This window comes from Acinonyx jubatus, chromosome E4 (assembly GCF_027475565.1).
Source record: "Acinonyx jubatus isolate Ajub_Pintada_27869175 chromosome E4, VMU_Ajub_asm_v1.0, whole genome shotgun sequence".
In the NCBI taxonomy this organism is placed as follows: domain Eukaryota; kingdom Metazoa; phylum Chordata; class Mammalia; order Carnivora; family Felidae; genus Acinonyx; species Acinonyx jubatus.
In genome coordinates, this window is record NC_069395.1 from 30,729,885 (window position 1) to 30,753,000 (window position 23,116).

Genomic DNA, 23,116 nt, shown 5'->3' on the forward strand with positions numbered 1-23,116 from the left:
TGCTTCTGGGTATATATGCAAAGGAAATAAAAACACTATAGTTTATACATATATATATATGTGTGTGTGTGTGTGTATATATACACACATATATATAGTTATATATATGTTATATATATGTACAACTGTATCTATAGTTTAAATATATATATAGTTTAAATAAATATATATATTTTTATCTGTATATATATAAATATATATATATATATACACACACAACTGTATCTATAGTTTAAATATATATATGTAAAAATACCAAAATCTGAATACAAAATACAAAAATACCAAATACAATGGCAGTCATGAGAGAAAAGGAAATCCTGACATCTGCAACAACATGAATGGATCTTGAAGGCATTATACTTAGCAAAATAAGCTAGACAGAAAAAGACAAATACTGTATGGTATCACTTATATGTGGAATCTAAAAGGAAAAAAAATACTTACCAGAAGAAAGAGTAGAAAAGTGTTTTCCAGGGGCTAGGGAGTAGAGAAAATAGAGAGGTTGGTAAAAGGGTACAAACTTTCAAGTATAAGATGAACAACTTCTGAAGATCTAATGTGAACACAGTGACTATAGCTGATAACACCGTATCATATAATTGAAATTGCCAAGAGAGTAGAACTTAAAAGTTTTCACAAAAAAACCCAAAAAAGGATAAATATGTGAGGTAACAGTTATTAATTAACTCAGTGGGAGGAATTCTTTTACAATGTACACATATATGAAATCAACATGATACACACTTTAAATAGCTTGCAATTTTATATGTCAGTTCTGTCTCTTTTAAAGCTGAAATTAAAAAAAAGACTTTGGGAACTTAAGGAAATATTTTAGGTCATTGATTGGATCTTGACTTGAATAGCCATCCATAAAATTATATTTTATATAACTGGCATATTTCAGTATGGATTATACATACAAAATCATTCTCAGAATTACTGTTTTGTCAAATTTGAAAATGATATTGTCATTATGGAAGAAAAAGTCCTTATTTTGGGGGGATATGTGCATAAAATTCTAAACTCAGGCTTGTCATGTTTCCCTGTCATCTGAAACATGTAAAATTAGAATAAAACAAATGTGCAGATGTTTGTACTGAGAAAAAGTCAAATAATTAAACACAGAGAGATGTGATGACATACATATGGTAAAAGTGAAGGAAATAAAACTCTTTAGTTCTGATTCTGATGTTCATTTCACCTATCTGTGACTTACCCAGAAATATTTGGTGTTTGGTGGGGTAGGGGAGATAGTGTCAAAATTTCATGTAATTTGCTTTAAGTAGTTAATTAAATATACACACACATAAGAAAATTATCTTTCAAATTGTTATCAAATGTTGAATCTAGGTGGTGAACATATGGGTGTTTATTTTACTTTACTTTCTACTTTACTATATGTTTGAAAATGTTCATAATAAAAAGTTTCAAAAAAGTAAAGAATCCTACCTATCCACAGCGGATGGTCATTGGAAATACGTTTTGCACAGAAATAAAATGAGGTGTTTTTTCCATTCATTTATTCATTGCATTTACTTATCAAATATTTATTGACTATTTACTATGTTTCAAGAGTTATGGATGGTTTAGGCATGGATTAAGTAACAAACTACATTCTTACCATTCAGAAGTACCTGTCCAGTGATTCATGAACTTTTTTCCATATCATGCTATATAGAAAATAGTAGTTTTTCTGTGGCATACTGGGAGTAAATTGTAGTAGATTGGAACATCTATATGAAGCTTGGGGAAAGTATTATATTTTATTTAAATAACAATTTTTTTAAAATGAACCTAATATTCAAATATTTATATATTAAATATTGAATTTGTATAGCAAATCTAAATGAAACCCTTCAAAAAATTTATATGAGAAACTTATACTTACTGCACTATTAACTGAGCATCCTCCATTCTGTTTCCTTTGTTTTATTTGTCCCATATCACAGTGTTGACTGTTTCCTAGCAGGCTTGTAAAATAACCATTCTGCAATTGAGTGAGGCATTTTGACTTCAGATACTAACTGAGTGAACTGTATCTAATTTCTTGAGTTCATTCCAAAAGCGTTATAAATAACTAAGCTCAGAAAATAACTTTGTTTCATATTTTGCATTTTCCAGCTTTCAAAAAATCTTGTCATCATTTTCTATGTAATGTGGATATAACTTTTGGTCCCATTAACCAAGAAAATAAGATATTTTGTCTAAGGAAGATAATATTTACCAGGCACATAAATCCAAACTTTATCAAATCCATTAGGTTGTTGATTTAGTGAGTTTAACTTTTTTCATTTAGATTACCATGTCTGTCTTGTGAATCTGATGACTCTCCACCTTTAATCAAAAATTTGTTATTATTGTTGGAAAATAAATACCTTTCTGAAATATATAGATTTAAATGTAAACTACTTTTTCATTCATGCATGGTCAAACATTTAAATAGTCTGTAATCTGACAATGTAAAGGACTATAGTTCTCTTTAACGACTTCATGAGATCACATGCATTTATTATATATTTTTAGAAGTAACCTATTTTGTCATTATAAAATATTTGTAACCTTAACATTTGACTGACACACTGGCGTGCTGCCAAGCACTGGTTCGTTCATAGCCTAGTGAGGGAGATAAACTAAAAGGAGAGCAATGCAGTGTGTTAAGTACTAAAATACACCCAACAAATGATTGATGCAGAAGCACTGACTAGCAAGGGTTTAAATGTGCCATAGGTGAAATGAACACTCAAGAGTCTGGACGAAAGATTCTGTGTTCTTTACTTTTACCGTGTGTCATCTCTTTCTATCTCTTTTTAATTATTATTATTATTATTATTATTATTACTATTTAGTTTTGTTAGTACAAACATCTGTGAATTTGTTTTATTCTAATTTTACATGTTTCAAGTAATAAGGAAGTATGGCAAACCTGAGATTGAGCTTCAAGACTGGTTTCACAGGCCAGATTCATAAACAAAGGTGTAAAGATTTCAGGGGTCAAGAGTCTTTGTGTCTGACACACACCTCAGAGAACTCTCCTTCATCTTGTTCTTTCCATTCTCGAGAATAGTTCTTAGGAATACGTTGAGGCTATATTCTTTGAAATATGTGTTTTTACCCGACCTCACATCTAAGAAATACATTCAGTATTGTCAATAAAAAGCTTCTAAATACTTTTTGCTTTCTCACCGTTGTTTTAGATGAGAAGACTCTCACCTAGGAGCAATCGTTTTAAAATAATTCTGTGATTTTGTTATAATCATCCGTTGCTGAGGAGGTAATTAAACCCAAGGTACAGGAGTAGCGTATCAACAATATAGAATGCCCTTTGACCTTTCTGGTTTTTGTTCTTTTTGTAAGCACTTTTATAATACATTTTGCATAGTAAAATCTTAACGTCTAAAGAATTGTGGTGCCAGTTCTTCAAGGTGTAAGGTGAACAGGATTTGTTGTTAACAAGCTAGTATCCTAAAAGAGGCCTTAGCCCAGGGTGCCTGGATGGCTCAGTTGGTTAAGCATCCGACTTCGGCTCTGGTCGTGATCTCACAGTTCATGAGCTTGAGCCCCACATTGGGCTCTGTGCTAACAGCCTGGGGCCTGCTTCAGATTCTGTGTCTCCCTCTCTCTCTGCCTCTCCCCCACTCATGCTCTGTCTCTCAAAAATGAATAAATGTTAAAAAAAATTATTTTTAAAAAGCCTTCCCCCAAGAAAGCTATGTCTTAATTTGAACTGGTGTATTCAGATGCCCACAGATCCACTATCATTTTCTTACAACATTTTCTTTTTTTTTTAACATTTATTTATTTTTGAGACAGAGAGAGATAGAGCATGAATGGGGGAGGGGCAGACAGAGAGGGAGACACAGAATCGGAAGCAGGCTCCAGGCTCTGAGCCATCAGCCCAGAGCCTGACACGGGGCTTGAACTCACGGACGGCGAGATCGTGACCTGAGCTGAAGTCGGACGCTCAACCGACTGAGCCACCCAGGCGCCCCTTCTTACAACATTTTCAATGCCACCAATTGCAATGTTTTCAAAGAGTCAGCAGGTGTAACCAACCCTGCATCATTAGATTTTAAACCTTGTGAACAAAGTTTCAGTCTTTCTAAAAAAAATCATAATTTAAATTTTAAAAATTCAGAGAATGATGCTTTTCCCTGATTCCTGTTTAGATGAACAAAAGGAGTTTTAGGTGTACTGATGAAAGCCTAGGGGTGAAAGGAGCCTTAAGTGACAGGTTTTACCTGTGAAGGGGATTTCGTGTGCAAGTTCCCCAGTGACTGTGGCAGCTGCACAGACAGCATTAGCCTGCTCCTCACCTCTACTCAGCTACTCAACCCTGGAGCAGCTAGTGGTGGCCCAGTGAGTGGGGAGGAGCAGAAACACTAGGAAGGACTGAGAGGAGGGTGACCATGCCACCTGTCCCATTGCAGGCAGCCCGACTGAAAAACAGCCAAGGTGGAGGAAAGGGAGAGGCTTTTTCTTCAAATGAGCTTGGAAACTTTCACTATTGTATGGGGTAGGGCATTATATTACTGGACAGAGAGTGATGTGAAAGGCACAGAACTTGCTCTAAATTTTTTCCAAGAAACAAGACATGTTCTAGCCCCACAGAAGAAGCTTGATGGGAGAGGAGGAGATAAAAACGAGGTGCTTTTATGATTGCACTCCAAATGTCCTTTATGGCTGACATAACAGTTGCGTAACATCTGTGGTCACACAGCTATCAGTGGTGATAGTCTATCTAGTTAGAGCCCAGGACTGTCTGACCTCTGAACCTTGCCTGATCCAGTGCAACCAACTGGAGGAAGTATGAATTAACATGGGACTAAAAGAAGTTAGAAAAGGGGATTTTCTGGTAGTTGAAATCCAGTCACTAAACGTTTCTGAGTATTTACATTTTGCTAGATCTTGTGATGGATATAAAGATGCTATTAAAGACCACTTCTGTTCCTAATTAAGCCTTTTAGTTTACCGTCCATAATGCATAGTTCAGATATTCACTGCTTTCAGATGCAATATCATTTTAAATTAAGGAATAGTATTTTAGAAAACATGGAAGTTTGGGTGAGAAGATGTCACTTTTCAATTAGGACTCAATTCAGTTATGATTGTGACTCTTATTCCTGTCATTAACTAGCTCTGTCATCTAGCTTCTCAGAGCTCTGATTTTTTTCAGCTGTAAAAAATAATATAGCTTATTCTGTTTGCTCTACTTATTTCAAATGATTGAGTTGTAATAAAAATATTAAATATGTTTATAAATCAATGGAACTGTACATAATTGTATGAATATATGTGTATGTGTATGTCTTAGTCTGCTCAGGCTACCATAACAAAATAGCATTGGTTAGGTGACTTAAACAACAGAAATTTCCTTAAATGGTTCTGGAGGCTGGGAATCCCAAGAAGATTAAGGTGCAAGCTGATTTGGTTCCTGGGGAAAGTTCTCTTCATGGCTTGCAGACATTGGACTTCTTGGTCTGTCCTTACTTGGCCTTTTCCTCTCTGTCCTCCTCTGTCTTCTGAAGCCACTAATTACATCATAAGGCCCCTACTCTCATGACCTCATCTAACCCCAGTTACTTCCCAAAGGCCCCCATCTCCAAAGAGCATCACACTGGGGGCTAAGGCTTTGGTATATGAATTCTTAATATCAAATATAAGAATTCCATATAGCAAATAAATATTCTCCGTCTCCAAATATTGCATTGGCGGTTAGGGCTTCAACATACGAAAGCATCTTATCTAATATGGGTGTTAAAGCAGAGACTTCCAGGATCTGAGAACACCATGAACAAATACACAAAAACATACAAGTGCAATATAGGCTCAAAGTGGATTGAATTTTCTGGTATGAATCATTCTGGTTAAATAGTACAATGAAAACAAAGAGTGAAAGCATTGTGTTTCAAATTAAACAATTTATTTGAATTACTATTTTTTAAGCAGAACCCTCTGACTTATATTTGGGAAGAAGATAAATGCCAGTTTTGATTGGGAAGAGAGATTGGAAATAGTCTGAAGAAAACATAATTTATGGCAGTGGGAATGTGTAGATGGATATGCATATAAAACATGCACAGAAGTACAATATGTAGAACTTGCTGAACGATTGGGTGAGACTGAAAGAAGAATTAATGATGATTCAAAGTTTCTAGACTTGCCGCTTTAGAGAAAAAATGCAGCATTCACTGAGGTAAAGACTAGACTAGATTGATTGGGGATTAGGAATGAGAAGTATATAAAATCTAGCAAGTTGGGATCTTTTGAATTTCAGATGCCAGTGTAATTTGGACAGTACTCAACAGGACTTAGATGTGTCTGTTGATTATAATATATTACACAATTCTTTAGCCTTCTGTGTTTTTTAATCAGTTGCTTTCCAAATTTGCACATAGTGATTATAGAATGACCCTGTCCCAAATAATTAACAGGAGATTTCATAGGAATTAATAAGAATGTGATTTTTTCCAAACAAAAGCAGAGTTTATGATTATTAATTCCTAGATACTTCTTTTCAACCAAGTCAGATGACCATTCATTTATTAGTAGACCTCATGTAGGCTCTAACTTATTTAAACAGCTGTTAATCTCTTTCTCTTTTCTAGAATATTTAGAGATATGTTACATAAAATAATGTGTAAATCAAATATGGAATCTTCATATGTGTACAAAAATTAAACACTTCCTGAGATCATCAGCCTTCAGAATGAAAAAGTTATAATAAGGAACAAACACACAGCATAAATATGAAAATGCTTCTGTCTATACTGGAGCTAAACAAGATTACTACTTTGGTTCTAGTTAAGCAGAAAAGTAATACAGGTTGTAATTGTCCCCCACCCTGTGCCCTGTCTCCCCCATAATCAAACAAAACAAAACAAAACAAAACAAAACAATACCAACATTTGTAATATGAGCATCTTACTGCCTTTCAACTTACTATTTTAAAGAGGCATTTTCTATACCTTTAAAAGAGAGTTTTAAATGTTTTAGGTTGTTTCCCATATGTTTTGACACTGCTTCATACTGACTTCAAAGAGATTCTCTTGCTGGAAAATTTAGGCACTTAAGCCTCAAAGGGAAAATTCCACAATAGCACTTCAGAAGAATTGAGGAGGAAATGTTTCACATATTCTTAGGGAAAGGAAAATAATTTGTTTGTATGTTTTTTATGGAATTTGAGAGCTCATAATACTCAGTACCATTAACCTCTTTCTTTATCTCTATTAAAGAATACTTTGTTTTTTTTTTTTCCTTTTCTCTTTTCACTGCATGTGAATGAATACTTGCAGCCCCCATTCACCATGGGACAGTAATTCTAGCATGTGGTATGTATGGTCTTCAGCCACAAGTGCATGACGAATGTTACGCTCTGTGGATGTCGTTAAATTGTGTGTACATTCAAAATCATACAAGACAGTGAGACTGCCCTTGATTTTTAAAAGAATAATTCCTTTCAATTCATATTTACTGTTACCAAGAAAATTCATGAATCCTTAGCCAGAGTGTTCTTCAAGTTGGAGGGGCATATTAAAACAAAACTCAAGGATGAAAAAATGCTTAAATTAAGGTGACTTGAGCAAACGAATACCCTGAAATAAAGTTACATTGCATCACATTTTTTTTAATGTGGGGATACTATAAAAGACTCTTTAGTCTCCAGATTCCCATGTCAAGCATAAAACCACAGAAGCCCCTATAAAATTGTGGCATCACTCTGAATGAAATATTAACTCATTACCACAGGACTGCTCTTATTTAAGCATTGCTAAACAAGAGAAAGCAAATAGTTTTTTCTCTGTTCTACACTTACTACCTCAGAGCAAAAGGAAAGTAAGAAAGACAAGAGAAGGAAAGCTGGGATGAACTTTCACACATAGGTGTGTATGAATCTGAGAAGGCTGGTGTGCAGAAATCTGCTGATGTACGAACTGGTCGTTGGGTTAAGCCAAAGAGATAAGTGCAAAGAAAAATTTGATCTTGAAATTTAAATTGAACAAAGATAATTTTTATAAAAAATATTTTCACTTCAAAACACTTATTTCCACCCCATTAAATGTATTGCTTAAAATTATTTATTTTCATTTTTAAATCCAAAGAGTGCTTAATATGAGCCTCTCTAGATAATTTCTTTTTGATAGTATATTAAAATATCATGAGCTGCACAAAACTTTTATTTATTTATTTATTTATTTATTTATTTATTTATTTATTTGAAGTTTATTTATTTACTTTGAGGCAGGGAGGGGCAGAGAGAGAAGGAGAGAGAAAATCCCAAGTAAGCTCAGTGCCCCAAGATGGGGCTTCATTTCAGAAACCATGAGATCATGACCTGAGCTGAAACAAAGAGTTGAATGCTTAATCAACCGAGCCACTCAGGTGCCCTTAGCACAAAACTTTTAATTCAAATGTTATTCACAATGTATTTTGCTCTGTAGTGTTTAAATTGTAAGTAATACAGAACTTCAACTATAATCTTTTCATTTTTTTAAACAATTTAGTGGTGTTTAGTATATTGATAGAATTGGACCATTCTCATGATCCAATTTTAGAATACTTTCATTATCTCCACAAGAAATCCTGTGCCTACTAATGGTTACTCCCCATTCTCCCAAACCCTACCGTTTGTAGCCTTTAGACAGTACCATTCGACTAGATCTTTCTATGGATTTGCCTGTTTTGGACATTTCATATGAATGGTATCATACAATAAATACGTAGTGTTTTGCAGTTGGCTTCTTTCACTTAGTATATTTTCAAGGTTCACTTGTGCTGTAGCATACATTAGTACTTCATTCCTGTTCCTCTCTATGTTCTCAAAACTTCCAATTGTATGAATTTACCACATCACATATATCCATTTATCAGTGGATATACATTCAGTGGTTTCCACTTTTTGAGTGTCATAATAAGTAACATTGATAGGAATAGTCATGTGTATATTTTGTGTGAACATATTTTTCACTTCTCATAGATATATACCCATAAGAGGAATTGTTAAGTCATATGGCCACTGTATAGTTAATATTTTGAGGACTGCCAAATTGTTTTCCAAAATGGCTGCACTACTTTAAATTCCCACCAGCAATGTATGAGAGTTCCGATTTCTTCACATCCTTGTCAACAGGATGTTGTTGTCTGTCTTTTTGATTAGAGTCATCCTATTCTGTGCTAAGTGGTATCTCAGTGAGATTTCAGTTCGCGTTTTTCTTAATGTCTATCTAATGATGTTCAGCAACTTTTTATGTGCTTTATTGTCCATTTACGTATATTCTTTGGAGAAATATGTATTTAGATCCTTTGCCCATTTTTAGTTGAGTTATTGTTTGATTATTGAGTTGTAAGAATACTTTGTATGTTCTAGATGCAAGTTCCTTAACAAATAGATGATTTGCAAATATTTTCTCCCATTCTATGGATTGTTTTCTCACATTCTTGATGGTATAGTTTGCAGACAAAATTTTTTAACTTTGATGAAGCTCAACTTATTCTTTTCTTTGTCAGTTATGTTTTTTGGGTCATAGCTAAGAAAACATTGCCTAACCCAAGATCACAATAATTTATTCCTGTGTGTTCTTCTAAGATTTGTAATCTCTTGATTTTACTTTAAAATCAAAGATGAAGTAAAAAAGGATCTTTGAAAGGAAAGGATGAGAAATCCTAAAAGTAAAGACAAGACATAGGAAAAGGAAGGAAAGAAAGACATTATAGGCCTTTTGAATGAAAGAAAAAAATTTTTTTTCACATGACTATTTTGAAACTATTTAACTGATGGGACTTTCCATAGAACAACAACTAATTTGCTTTAAAAGGCTCAGGGAACTTTTAGAGAAGGGCTGTGCCTGGAGCTTTTTTCCTTATTGTTCTTCCTGCCAACCTTCTGAATCTGGGAGGGAGGCTGCTGGAACTACATCTAGTTCTGGCCCCTGGGGCTGGAGCTGAGGCTGGGGTAAGACTGGAGCTACAGGGGATTCTGACACAGGGGCTGAATCTGAGGCTAGGCTGGAGCTAGTGTAGGGTGGGGCTGAATTCAGGGCTGGGGTGAGGCCAAGCGGCTAAACTTCCCCAAGCATATGTCTCTTCCTCTAACTAATACAATTAGTTTCTTAAGGGTGCCATTACAAAGTACCACAAATTTGGTAGCTTATAATTACAGAAATTTATTCTTTCATAGTTCTGGAGTCTAGAAGTCTGAAATCAATGTATCATCTGGATTGCTTCCTTCTGGAGCTTTGCAGGAGAATCTCCCATGCCTCTCTCAGCTTCTGGCAGTAGCTGACATTCTTTGGCATTTCTTAGCTTGTAGGTAACTCCAATCTCTACCTCTGTCTTCACATGGTACCTTCCCTCTGAGTCTGTGCATATCTGTTTCCAAGTTCCCTACTTCTTATAAGCATTCATATCTTTAGGGCCCATCCTATTCCAGCATGACCTAATCTTAACTTCACTACATCTGCAAGGGTTATGTTTCCAAATAAGGCCAAATGTATAGGTTCCAACTGGTGGTGAATATTGGAGGAATACTATTTGACCCAATATCTCTCTTTAACATGACTTTTGAGGCTCAGACTCTAAGTTCCAGCCCTCAGAAATATGACAGGTGCAGGAAAACAGCTAACCACAATAAGAAAATGCTAAGACAGCTTACAAACCCAATATATATCCTAAGCTGTATAGAAATCCCATTGAAATTTATTATCATATTATACCCTACGAAAGGAACTGGATTGTATCTTGCTTTGTTAGAGAAATACTTGAACACATTTTATGTTTCTGTTCCCAGTGCTGGCTTTCACTTTGAATGCTTTAAAAGTGTCTGACTTCACACCCTCTCTGAACAGAGCTACTGTGAGTTTTTAGATGCTACAGAGTGACCTACTTTAGATTATCAAAACTTGAGGTGTGAGAAAAAATTAAAATCAATTTTGGTAACTCAAAAGAGGAAGTAGAGGTAGAGAAGATCACAGAAAGCTGTTACTTGAACTATCATGCTGACAGTCTGTAGAAAGATCCAAAGAACCATCTGTTTATAAAGTCTCTAAACATGTTTTAACAGTCATATAGGCAGCCATAGATAATCACCATGGAAAAAGATTCTATCACACTAAAGATTCTATCTAAAGTAGTATACCAAATTATTTTTTAAAAGTTTCTTATGAACATAATATTTGAATACAACTTTGATGCATTATTATGCTCTATCATTTCCATCTCCTTTCGTGATTTGCTTTTGTGTGGTTCAATTCAGTTCTGTCTTCCATTAGAGCTTTTATTGGTCATGACAGGTGACGCTCTACTGTAGTAACAAACAACCTCAAGAATCTTAATAGCATAAAATAAGCTTTTTTTTCTTATTCATGCAAAGTTGTATGCTGGTGGTTGTCTTCTTCATTCTAGGCTGCTATAACAAAATACTACAAGTTGGGTGGCTTAGAAACCACTGAAATTTATTTCTTCCAGTTCCAGAGGCTGGGAAGTCTAAGATGGCTCTGGCATATTTTGTGTCTGGCGAGAGCCCTTTCCTCACTGATGGTCCATTGTCTTTTCTCTGTAATTTTACATAGGTCAAAAGAGGTGAGGGAGCTCTCTCGGGCATATTCTTGCCAGAGCAATAACCCCATTCGTGAGGACTCCATCCTAGTGGTCTAAATCACCTCCCAAAGACCCCACTTAATGCCACTTAATACCTTAGAGGTTAGGATTTCAACATCTGAATTTTGGGAGGACACAAATATTTAGACCATAGAATTGGGTATTTTCTTTCATCTGGTGTAGTAGGTAGCTTTAAAAATAGTCTCCAGTGATTTCTGCCTCCTTATATTTACTCCCTCTGTATCTCCTTGAGTTGTCTCCTATTCTTCAGTATGGATTGAAATTATTGACTCAATGAGTAAAACACTGCAGATGTATAGAGTATCACTTCCAAATTTAGGTTATAAATATACCACGTTTCTAATCTTGGGTGTTGTCTCTTTCTCTTGGAACACTTATCCCTGAGGAAAGCCAAATGCCATGTTATAAGTGAACCCTACATAGAGGCCCACATGGCAAAGGCTGTCAGGAAACATGAACGCACTTGGAAATAGGTCCTTCTCTACCACAGTTGAGCCTTGAGAGTAAACTACAACCCCAGAGAACAGCCTAACAGCAGTCTCATGTGAGAACTTAAGCAAGAGGTACCCAGCCACGCTGTGCCTATGGGTTCTAACCCATAGGAACTGCGACATAAAAATGTTTGTCTGAGGGTAATTTGTTATGCAGAAATAGATAAATAATATATCCAGCGCTTGAGGATCCATTGAATTTCCATCTTGTTATACCACCATATCAATATGAGACTTCAAAATTACCTTGGCTTTGGAAAAGAGATCATAGAGAATCCACTCCTGAATTGACACACATCATTTCTCCTCAGAGTCTATTGTCTAGAACAAGTCATGTGAACTAAGTCTAACCTCAGGGGAGGCTTAGAGAAATAGGGAAGTGCATGTAATTCTCTGTGGACATGAACGTCTCTATCATGGTTACTCACATCATCCGTTCAGTAAGACATTCATTCAACAAACAGTAAAAAACCTTTATGATAGTTAAAAAAAAAAGAGAGAAAGAAAGAAGGAAGGGGACCTTTTCTCAACCTTATCACCTCATTAAGTTAAAATCCCCAGGTCTTTCCTTTATTGTAGTATTGCACCTCATAAAAGGAAAGTCCAGACATTCTGCCTCCATTTCCTCTATCCCCATTCACTGCTTAATTCTATCTTATTCTGACTTACACCCCCAAATCTAGAGAATATAATTTTTGAGGATTTCCAATAATTTGTAAATTTAAAAAAAGGAAATCGTTTGAAGTGCTTACATTTAATCTTTGTGGCTCTCAATGCAATATTTATACCAATCTTATTGATATTTATATTCTCTTTCAATTTCTTTGATATTTTATCATGTTACTCAGAGATTGGGATGTAGTGAGGGTGACAATTCTAAATGTAGCATCACCTCCTGTTCTCCATTAATATGATTTTACTTATTTGACATAAGTAAACAAGAAAGAGTAAAGTTACTTAACATGTCTTTAAATCATATGAGTCATTTTACATTCCTGTCCACTCCTCTGCCAGATCCTAGGATAACTTTGAGAGATGGGAGAACTATTATTTCACCACACAGTACCACAAGCTATAAATAATAAATTAGGCTCCTCCATTTTTCCTACTTTATCATATTTTCCAGTAATGTTGATAATGAAATGAGCTAACTTCATATTCCTAGAAAAAATGGAAAGAAATAACACATTGACTTAAGACAACTATTGAAAAAAAGTCCCTGTTATTTGTCATAAAGATGTGTATTAAATTTACATAAATACATTTTATTGTTTAACAAGAACAGGGCATTTCATTGGTATGTATTTTGTGTTTAACGTGTCTATTAAAAATCGGTTTTCAGAATGCAGTACAGCTTGTATAAGTCTGAGGAAAAGGTCTCTGAAGGAGCATTCAAGCATATCTTCCATAAAAATTGCTCTATCTCTATGCTGCTTTTTTTTTTTTTAACTTGTTATTATTCCTTCTGTTCCCCTTCATATAGGAGCTACCAAACGTTCTGACTTTGGCCGTATCTTTCAACTCTCTCTTCCCTTAGTGATCACATCTGCTCCCACAGCTTCAAATGACACTGCTCTAGGTGTAACTGCCAAATGTGGATTGCTAGTTCTGACCTCACTCTCAAGCTCAGAGCCTGATTTCCAATGCCTGCTGGCTACCCTTCTGATACCTCCTACTCTGCACTTCAAAACAGAACTTAAATCTGCTTGTCCTCCTGGTTTTATGTTTCTGCTAATGGCATGATCCTTCTCCCAATTACTAGGTAAGAAACTCCGAGTCATCTGATTCTTTTTTTCCCCCTACATCTAATAGCTACCCAGGTCCCACTAGTTTTGCCTCAGATGAAGCCTTCCCAGCCATGCCCTTGTTTCTTTGCCAGTGCCTTAGTTTATCTGTCTCCTATTGTATTACTTCTCATGGAGAAGACATTTAAAAAATACTTAATCTGAATCTTTTTTCGTCTCTATCTCCAATTCATAGTACATACATATGTACATAGTACATACTGGACAATTTCAATCTTTGTACTCTCTTGTTCATGCCTATTCTTCTAGAAAAGATACTTTTACCTGGTTGGAGTGGTATAAAAGACTGTTCTACACCAGTGAGATGATAGAGATAGAGGTAGATAGAGCTAGAGAGACAAAGAGGGAGAGATTGATTGATTTTGCCCATCTCCCAGTGGTCCAATGACGTGTGAAGAAGATCTTGATGTGTTAATTGTCCCAGTGAGGCATATGAATGGGAACTGAAATAAGGAGAAAAATGACGCTGTTGCACAGAGCTACAGAGTGGACAATACCACTCGGTCACTGAATGGGAGTCACACCATTTCTTAGGAATTCCTATAATCTTCAAGAGCCAAGAGGTCTTCCACTAATGAGGCTTCCTCCATTTGTTTTTAGATTGTTAGCTAAATAGGAAGAGGCCACTAAGCTCTTCCTGAAGTGATTAATGTGCACTTCCCATGTTGAGAGAGAAGGTAGTGAGTTACTTCAGCAGCTACTTCAGCAGAGTTCCTCACCAATCCAGAAGTGAGCAAAGTAAGACACCTCAATGGAGTCTAGCAAGGCCTAGAGGACAGTGTAAATCCAGAAGCCTTGATTTTATTATAAGTCTCTCTTAATTCTGAATTCCATCTGGTATTAAGGTGTATCCTTGTAGTTTGAACGAAGCAAGACTTGTGGGAAGTAAAAAGGAACAGTTCTATATTCCCTCCACACACACGTTCCAGTGACTAGTGATTCAGGGGTTCTTTGCCCCTAAACGAAAACTCTGACAAGCTTATTACTTCTGTGATCATATCTAGGTAATAAGTGTTATGGTCAGTTTAAATAAAAGCTCATTATTAATTGTATACAGTACCATTAATTGTGTCCAGATAACCATGGTTATCTGGCTAACCATAGATTCTGAGTCCTATTGGGATCAACCCAAGATTTGGGGGTAGGGAAGTAGGGAGGCAGGTAAATACGGTTCTGTCATAGGATGAACAGACTTCATCTGTTCCTGCAGGTACTTAAAGCTGATATTTTCTCTCCTGGGTGTCTTTATAAAGATTTTTAAAAAGATCTTTGTTTCACTTAGAACTGTCAGGTACCTCCCATGACACAGGTGATGCATTTTTCTCAATTAACCCTTGATTGTTTTCCAGTGATCCCTTCTAACAGACTTTCTTCTTTATAATCTTGTTACTCTTCCGTTCAGTCTAACAAGAAGAAAGAAAAATGGCTTTAGGGTCAACTCTCTTTCTGGAATAGCCTACATTTTGTCCTTGGGAAACACTCATGTATACTTTGCCTAGACAGTCTCTTGGAGTTCCGGCCAAAACCACAAAAGTAGTGATTTCTTTTTACTCTTCTGTTGAAGCAACTGGCTGGCCCATCCCTGCTGGTTAATTTAGTTTTCCCAGGCTGGAATGAGATTGAGGTCTTAATTTCTCTCTCACTGCAGGATCATCTCTCTGAGTAGTTCCATTGTAGTTGGAGAATTGAATAAATATCTTGGATCGGGAAGGTTAGAGCATGGGAGTTCATGGATTAGTTCAGTTATAGAGAGAAAGAAACTTATGTGTGCATGCCTACATTGCAAATAGATGAAAAATAAGATAAAAACAGAGAGAGAGACAAACCACAGAGGATATTAAATACAGAGAACAAACTGAGGGTTGCTAGATGGGTGTTGGGTGGAGGGATGGGCCAAATGGGTGATGGGCATTAAGGAGGGCACTTGTTGGGATGAGCACTGGGTATTAAATGTAAGTGATGAATCACTAAATTCTATTCCTGAAATCATTATTACACTATATGTTAACTAACTTGGATTTTAATTTAAAAAACCTAAAAACTTAATTAAAAAGTAAATAAAGTAAATTTTAAAAAACAAAAGAAAAATTCTTTTTTTATATATAGTTTCAAGTTTTTATTTAAATTCCAGTTAGTTAACATATAGTGTAATATTAGTTTCAGGAGTATAGGAATTCTTTATTATATGTGGAGATGATTCTAAGTCCTAAGATGTTATCATATGACAAATGAATGCACCATTAGGAATTTGTAAACCTTAGCCTTTTAAAAAGTCACAAAGATCACATTTCTCTGGCATATGCCCAATAATATAAAAATGAATGAATAATGTGGAAGGAAATAATTTTTGATGTGTATTCAAAACTGTCCTGCTTGTTGTAGAGGATGTAAAACAATGATACAATCTAGTTTTCAACAGCAAAAAAAGAAATTTTAAATTCCTTGCAATATGTTTTAAGGATCTGTGTTTCCTTTACTTATGTATCCCAAGGACCTATAAGAATGTCTGCTGAATAGTGAATGTTTGATAAGTATTTGCTGAATAAATGAATTGGTCAAGGTAAAGTATATCCACTGAACTTTATTTTCTGGGAATGGAGCCTTAGTAAAGTCATTTGAAAAAGACTTTTTTGAGCCAGTAATCTTTGCAGAAGAGCCAGCTCTCTTTCTCTTTGTCTCTGTCTTTGCTCTCTGGATTCTTATGTTCCTGAAAAACCAAAAGGCCAGGTTTTATGCTTCCTTTTTAGAACTTCCCTGGTCTGAGAAAGCCTGAGACAGATTGCCATAAGCACTGGTTCACACTTTCCCTCTGATGGTTATACTCTCATAATTCTTTACTCCACAGGTGTATTCTGTATATTCATTTCTGTCTGTCATTGAAAGTCCTGAGCATGATTTTACTGGGGAAAGGCTAAGAATCCATCATTCTGCATACTTTGGCCCTGGGGTCCAGGCTGATTTTTGCCTAGGGGAAGGATTTCTCAACCTAGGTCAAGTTCGTTCACTAAGACATTGCATTACTGTTTTCAGTCACAGCTTTATAGAAATAAGGGTGCGTTTTGGTTGGTCATTACCTCTGTGCATACATGTTTTCTGTTCCTTGTGAGAATCAGAAGTTGGTTAGCAAAGGACAGAATTCTGTGGTCCGTAGTTACCTGATTAAAAGCCATCTTAATCTCACCTCTTTCACATCCGGTAAATAAGTTTATGTTTTCTTCCTATATGGCTCTTATTCTTCCTTCCTGGTATATCCTTGCCTGCTTGCTCTCAAAACATATTTTCCATTGCAACTAATTTTTAGCCAAATGCCCTTGGAAATTTCTTTCTTTTACTTCAATTAAAAGTGGATGCCTCTCCCAATTGAGACATTCTGACTTGTGTGATACTTGCTGCTGTTCATTTTTTTTTTTCCTCTTCAAATACCTAGTTAGCTAATTATCTTTGTATTCCCTGCAGTGCATTAAAAGAGCTTAGCACATAAGGGATGCCTGGGTGGCTCAGTTGGTTAAGCATCCAACTCTTGGTTTTGGCTCAGGTCATGATCTCACTCTGTTTGAGCCCTACATCGGTCTCTGTGCTTACAGCACGAAGCCTCCTTGGGATTCTCTCTCTTTCTCTCTCTCTCTTCCTGCCTCTCTCCTGCTTGCTCATGTTCTCTGTCTCTAAATTTAAAAAATATATATATATTTTTATAATATAATATAAAATATTATATTATAGTATTATATATAACATTAATATATTATATATATTAATGTTATATATAATATAAAATTTTATATAAAAATATAATATAAAAATAGTATAAATACATTTATATTTTATATTTTATATTTTATTTATATATAATATTGTTATATATTATATATTATAATATATTATATTTCATATAAATATAAATATATTTAATATAAATATAAATATAAAAATAATATATAATATATATAAAGAAATATATTTAAAGAAATAAATATATATAAAGAAATATATTTAAAGAAAAAAATTTTTAAAAGCTTAGCATATAATAGATCTTTAAAAAATGTTTATGAATGAATGAATTCAGATGGAAAATGTTAGAATTTATAATTCGTTTCCGCTGGAAGCTCTGTAGAATTAGATGGCATAAATTTTTCTTGTTTCTGGAAAGCTATTCCATCCCAGATTCTTGTCTTTATATTCTATTTATGGACAGCTCCTTTAGGGATTATACTTAATTGTATACACTTTAGTACAGTTCTGAAGCCTTTCATGTTCTTAATGTTTTCTTCTTTCACCATAAGCTCAGAAGGGCGGGGGCCTTTTAAAGTTTTTGTATAGTCCTTATGGCTCTGGCACAGTACTGGGCTCATTCAAGTTGCTATTGAATTCATATAGGTTAGTTGAATGAACATTTTATGTAAGATTCTCAGCAAGTTGATGTTGTTATCGTATTGATATTATAATACATACTATAAATATTGAATATATAAGATCATAAAATTTTGAACATATTTTTTAATTGGACTATGTAGAGATTTAATGCTCTGCAAATAATATGGTAAAGTTTATTAAAACTGACGTATTCACTTTAAGTTTGGACTCCTTGTAACTGAGACATCTGAGTAAAAATTGAAGTGTTTACTTATTCAAATTAAGATAATATTTAAAACATACTAAGTGGTTACTTCAATTGTCCTTTCACTACTCAGTATAGGTATTTAAGAACATGACTTATTCATTTCAAAATTTCTGAGTAGCTGGCTTTTATTTAAATAGCACAAAATTAGAAACTTTAAAATCAGTACAGAGAAGCATTTTTATATTCAGAATTTTAATGCCAACTATACTAATGTATTAACCAAAGCCAATGGCATCTTTTGTTTTTACTATAAATAATTTGTTCATTTTTCAACAAGGAAAAATGTATCCGATGATGTAAACTATCTAATCACATTGTATTTTTAATGAAAAATGTTATACTTCTTATTTTTCTTGTTTCATAAATTATAGAAATAATAATTTAGGAAAGTTTCTATAAAAAACATTTGTAGATTATACAGCAGTCCATTATGCATATGAATTCACTTTTAGCTTGAAAGAAATCGAGTCACTTACCTAATACACATGTATATAGGGAAAGTGATGCAGAGAGAGAAATAGATGTCTAGAAGTAGCATGTAATAAAATTTACAAATAAAATGTAGCATATTGTTACCTGAAATTTAGCCTCATTCAGCTAGAAACTATTTTGTAGGAAGACCTTGGTGTTAACGTGTGAATGACTAAAAATCTGTCACCTATACTCATGTGTAGAAACAGAAGGAAAAGTTGGAAGAACAAAAGAACTGTTAACATCAGTTTTCTCATCTGTTAATGACAATTAAGGTTGTCCTGAGGAATAATAGTGTAGTAGATGTAAAGTGCTTAATAATTGGCATATAGTGAGAGTTCAGTAAGTTTTAACCATTTTTTCTATGTCCCATTTCTTTGTCCCATTCTGATTCTATCAGTCACAAGTGTTACAAATCAATGTAGATTTGCTTTTCATTATGTGTAAAGTGTATACAACAGAAATTTTTCATACATCGTCACACTAGCATCCCATGAAAAACCAATGATATATTTAGGGAATTGTAATTCATACACCTGTTTTATTTTTTGTTTTTACGTGAATATTTAGTTATTTTCTTAGGTCATGAAGTAATAAGTGGCAGACCTATGACTAAAATCTTGATTTTTCTGATTTGTCATTTAATATTATTTCCACTATGTTGTATGTTATATATTACTTTTGATGACTGAAACATTAAGTCATTAAGGTTAAATTCTTATATTTATACTGGAGAATTTATTTTAAGGTAATGTTATAACTAATCATCTTTATTTAAATTGATGAAAACACAGGTATATTGCTTCTGAATTTACTCATCATAGAATAATAATGCCAAATGAATGCTTAGTCACATAAAAAAAGAAGAAAATAAAGAACATTCTAGCTGTCACATTACTGACTTGCATTTTGATTTGAAGCAAATCATTTTAGCTTTCACCTGACTTAGATAAAAATTGAAAACAGTGTTATGTTATCTACTATTACCTCACTGGCTTAGAGTAATATTCAACAAATTTGTATTTTAGATTTTCACATAGACTTTTGGGGGAACAAGTGTTTTATGACACTTTTTCTATATAAGTAGTAACTAATTATTTTACAATAATTTACACCCATTTTTTGAAAAATATTTTGACAGGAATCATCAAACTAAAAGTTAAAATTGGTCATGTTTGCCAGAATCAGATAAAGGTTTTTATTCTTTTGGATTCCATCTATTCTTCCTTCCAAAATATCACTAATATTTCAGTCTTTTGATCTCTGTTATTCAGGCTGTGAAACTTGAAGTGAGAGGGAGGATAAAGGAAAAGGATGAACAATTTTAACCTCTAGGCATCCAACGCAGTGTTTATATGTGAGCTGGGTTTGCAGACTTATGGATACTAGGCAGCTAGTATATAGCACTAGAATCAGTCTCACTATGAAATGCTGAAAATAGGGATTGTACAAAACAAATATACCCAAAGGGCAGAAAATATTTCACATTTGTTCCAGAGGACTATAGCTCCACTGGGGATTTATTAAAGACTTTAAACACAAATATTTCTATTTAAACTTCCTGGAACCACAAATATAGGTTGTCAGAAGATTTTGACTCCATTTTGGGAAACATGAAGCTTTAAAAAATGAGAATTGCTTTTGTTCTTTTAACATCTTTTTAAAAATATTACCAAAAAGATGTATTTTAAAGTAGATGCTCATGGATTGTTAATAAAGGGGAAAAGTATAAGAGATAGTTAATTTGGTTTACGAGACTTCACCTAAAGAAGCCAATTAAGGAGGCCTAAAGATTTTAATTTTGTGGTTAACTCTAAGATATTACAGAATATTTTAAATAATCATCAATCTTCTGTTGTTTCACATTGACTCATCTGACTTAGAAATGGGTAGGTGGGAAGAAGCTCTATTTGCTACACTTTTGATCTTAGAACATAGAGTAGAGAAAAGACCTAAGTCAGGCAAGAGACAAACCTCTCTGTGTAGGAGGGACTCAGTCCCCTGAAAAGAGACTAAACATTTACTCAGACTGAAGAACTTGTGAAACTAAGCTTACTTCCATTTTCACAGGCATGCAGGTGATTCCCAAATGTAGCTGGAAGGATGTCTTGCCTTGAGCATCATACCCACTCTTTTGAGATGCTTGAATTGGAAACTTAATTTTACAAACTCATATGAAGCTATAAGGTTAATTTCTCTAGGAGAGGGAATATAATGATTTGATAAATAACTGGGACCAAGTTATGTTATTAATCAACCAGCATATATTTATTGACACCTACTTTATGCCATGTTCTTGGTGACATGTGAAATTGAAGCTCAAGAGTGACATGGATATTCTCTGCTGTGTTACTGGAATTCTCCAAGCTGAGCTGATTATTTCCTTCTTTGGGCAATAGCTATGATATCACACACTTCTATAACCTGCAAGGACACTGCTTTTATTATCATCTGTTTCCCCCAGTGGATTATATGCTCTACACAAAGAGCTGAAACTATTTAGGTTTTACTCATATTGGTAATGCCAGAATAACTCGGAATCTTGGCACGTCATTGACATTTAATTTATGTTTGTTGAATAAATTAATAAGACTGAGTAAGATACTAATGCTACTTTTATGGCATTTGACAGCTAAGAAAAGAAATAAGACATGGGCACAGAACAGATTTACCAGGTGATTAGTTGCTTTAAATTTATAGTGTCAGAGAGAAGACACAAAAAAATGAGATTGAGAAACTCCCCAAAGACTTTGAGTTTTCTGTCCTGATTTAACTGTGAAATTTCTGTGTTCAGGTTTGAAAACAGCTAGCTATCCATTACATTGCCATCACATGTCCAGTAGCCGTTACCATCTATTACTTACTTATTTACTATAAGTTGACCTGAGTTTAACTGATTGATTTGGAGAACTTCAAAGCAGCAGTATGTAACAGAAATCTTTGCCTATTTTTTATTTTTCTGTAGGTTTATCCTACATCTAGTTTTAAAATTAGAAAAAGTCAGGGGTGCCTGGGTGGCTCAGTCTGTTAAGCGTCCGACTTCAGCTCAGGTCACGATCTCGCGGTCCATGAGTTTGAGCCCCGCGTCGGGCTCTGGGCTGACAGCTCAGAGCCTGGAGCCTGTTTCCGATTCTGTGTCTCCCCCTCTCTCTGACCTCCCCCGTTCATGCTCTGTCTCTCTCTGTCTCAAAAATAAATAAACGTTAAAAAAAATAAAAAAAAAATAAAATTAGAAAAAGTCAGTTCCATTGGAAATTCCTAGTTTCTCTGGAAGACGTGGTTGTTGACTTAAATTTCTAAAGTTAGCATGAATCAAAGATTAACAAGTCTGTTCAATCCTGGCTCTGCAATTTAATAGGTGTGAGATCTTAAGGTACACACTTAATCTCTTTGAACCTCAGTTACTCATGTATAAAGTGGTGATAATAATGCCTACCCCGTTTATCTCTTGGGGCTGTTATACGTAAGGAAATTCTTTGCACACCATGAGATACTATATAAATGCAAGGGACTCTTGCTATTATTATGATCATGATTTGATCGCACAACTATAGATCTGAAGGGCATATCCACATAATTAAAGTGTCTTGCCTCAGGAACAGCTCTACATGTTCCCATCTGTGAGGCAGCATCTGATAAGTCCTTAAACTGATCAGACAAAGTATATACATTGATGGTCCCTGAAGAATTACTGGAACATTAATTTGCTTGTCTGGAAACATCTGGATTCTCTAAAATTAGATTCCTGATGAAAGATTTCTGAAGTGTTGCCAGATTTCTGTGTAGATAATTTTATTTAGTTTGACAAACATGAATTGAATGCCTATTATAGGCCAGGCATTGTTGCAGGCACTGGAGACTCACCAGGTGAGCCTGGTTCCTGTCTTCAGAGAGCTCACAGTTTATGGTCAGAGACATGTACATAATTAGACGTTCGTAGAATATGAAATGGATTTATGTGCATAAATTATAGTCGTACTCCAGGAGGTGGGCTATGTGAGACCAGAGACTTTCCTGATGGAAGGAATGCTTGAATTGAATGTTAAAAGCTAAGTAGGAGTAGACAAAATGAGTGCATGAGTTGGGGGGGGGTTATTCCAAGCAAAGAGGGGAGC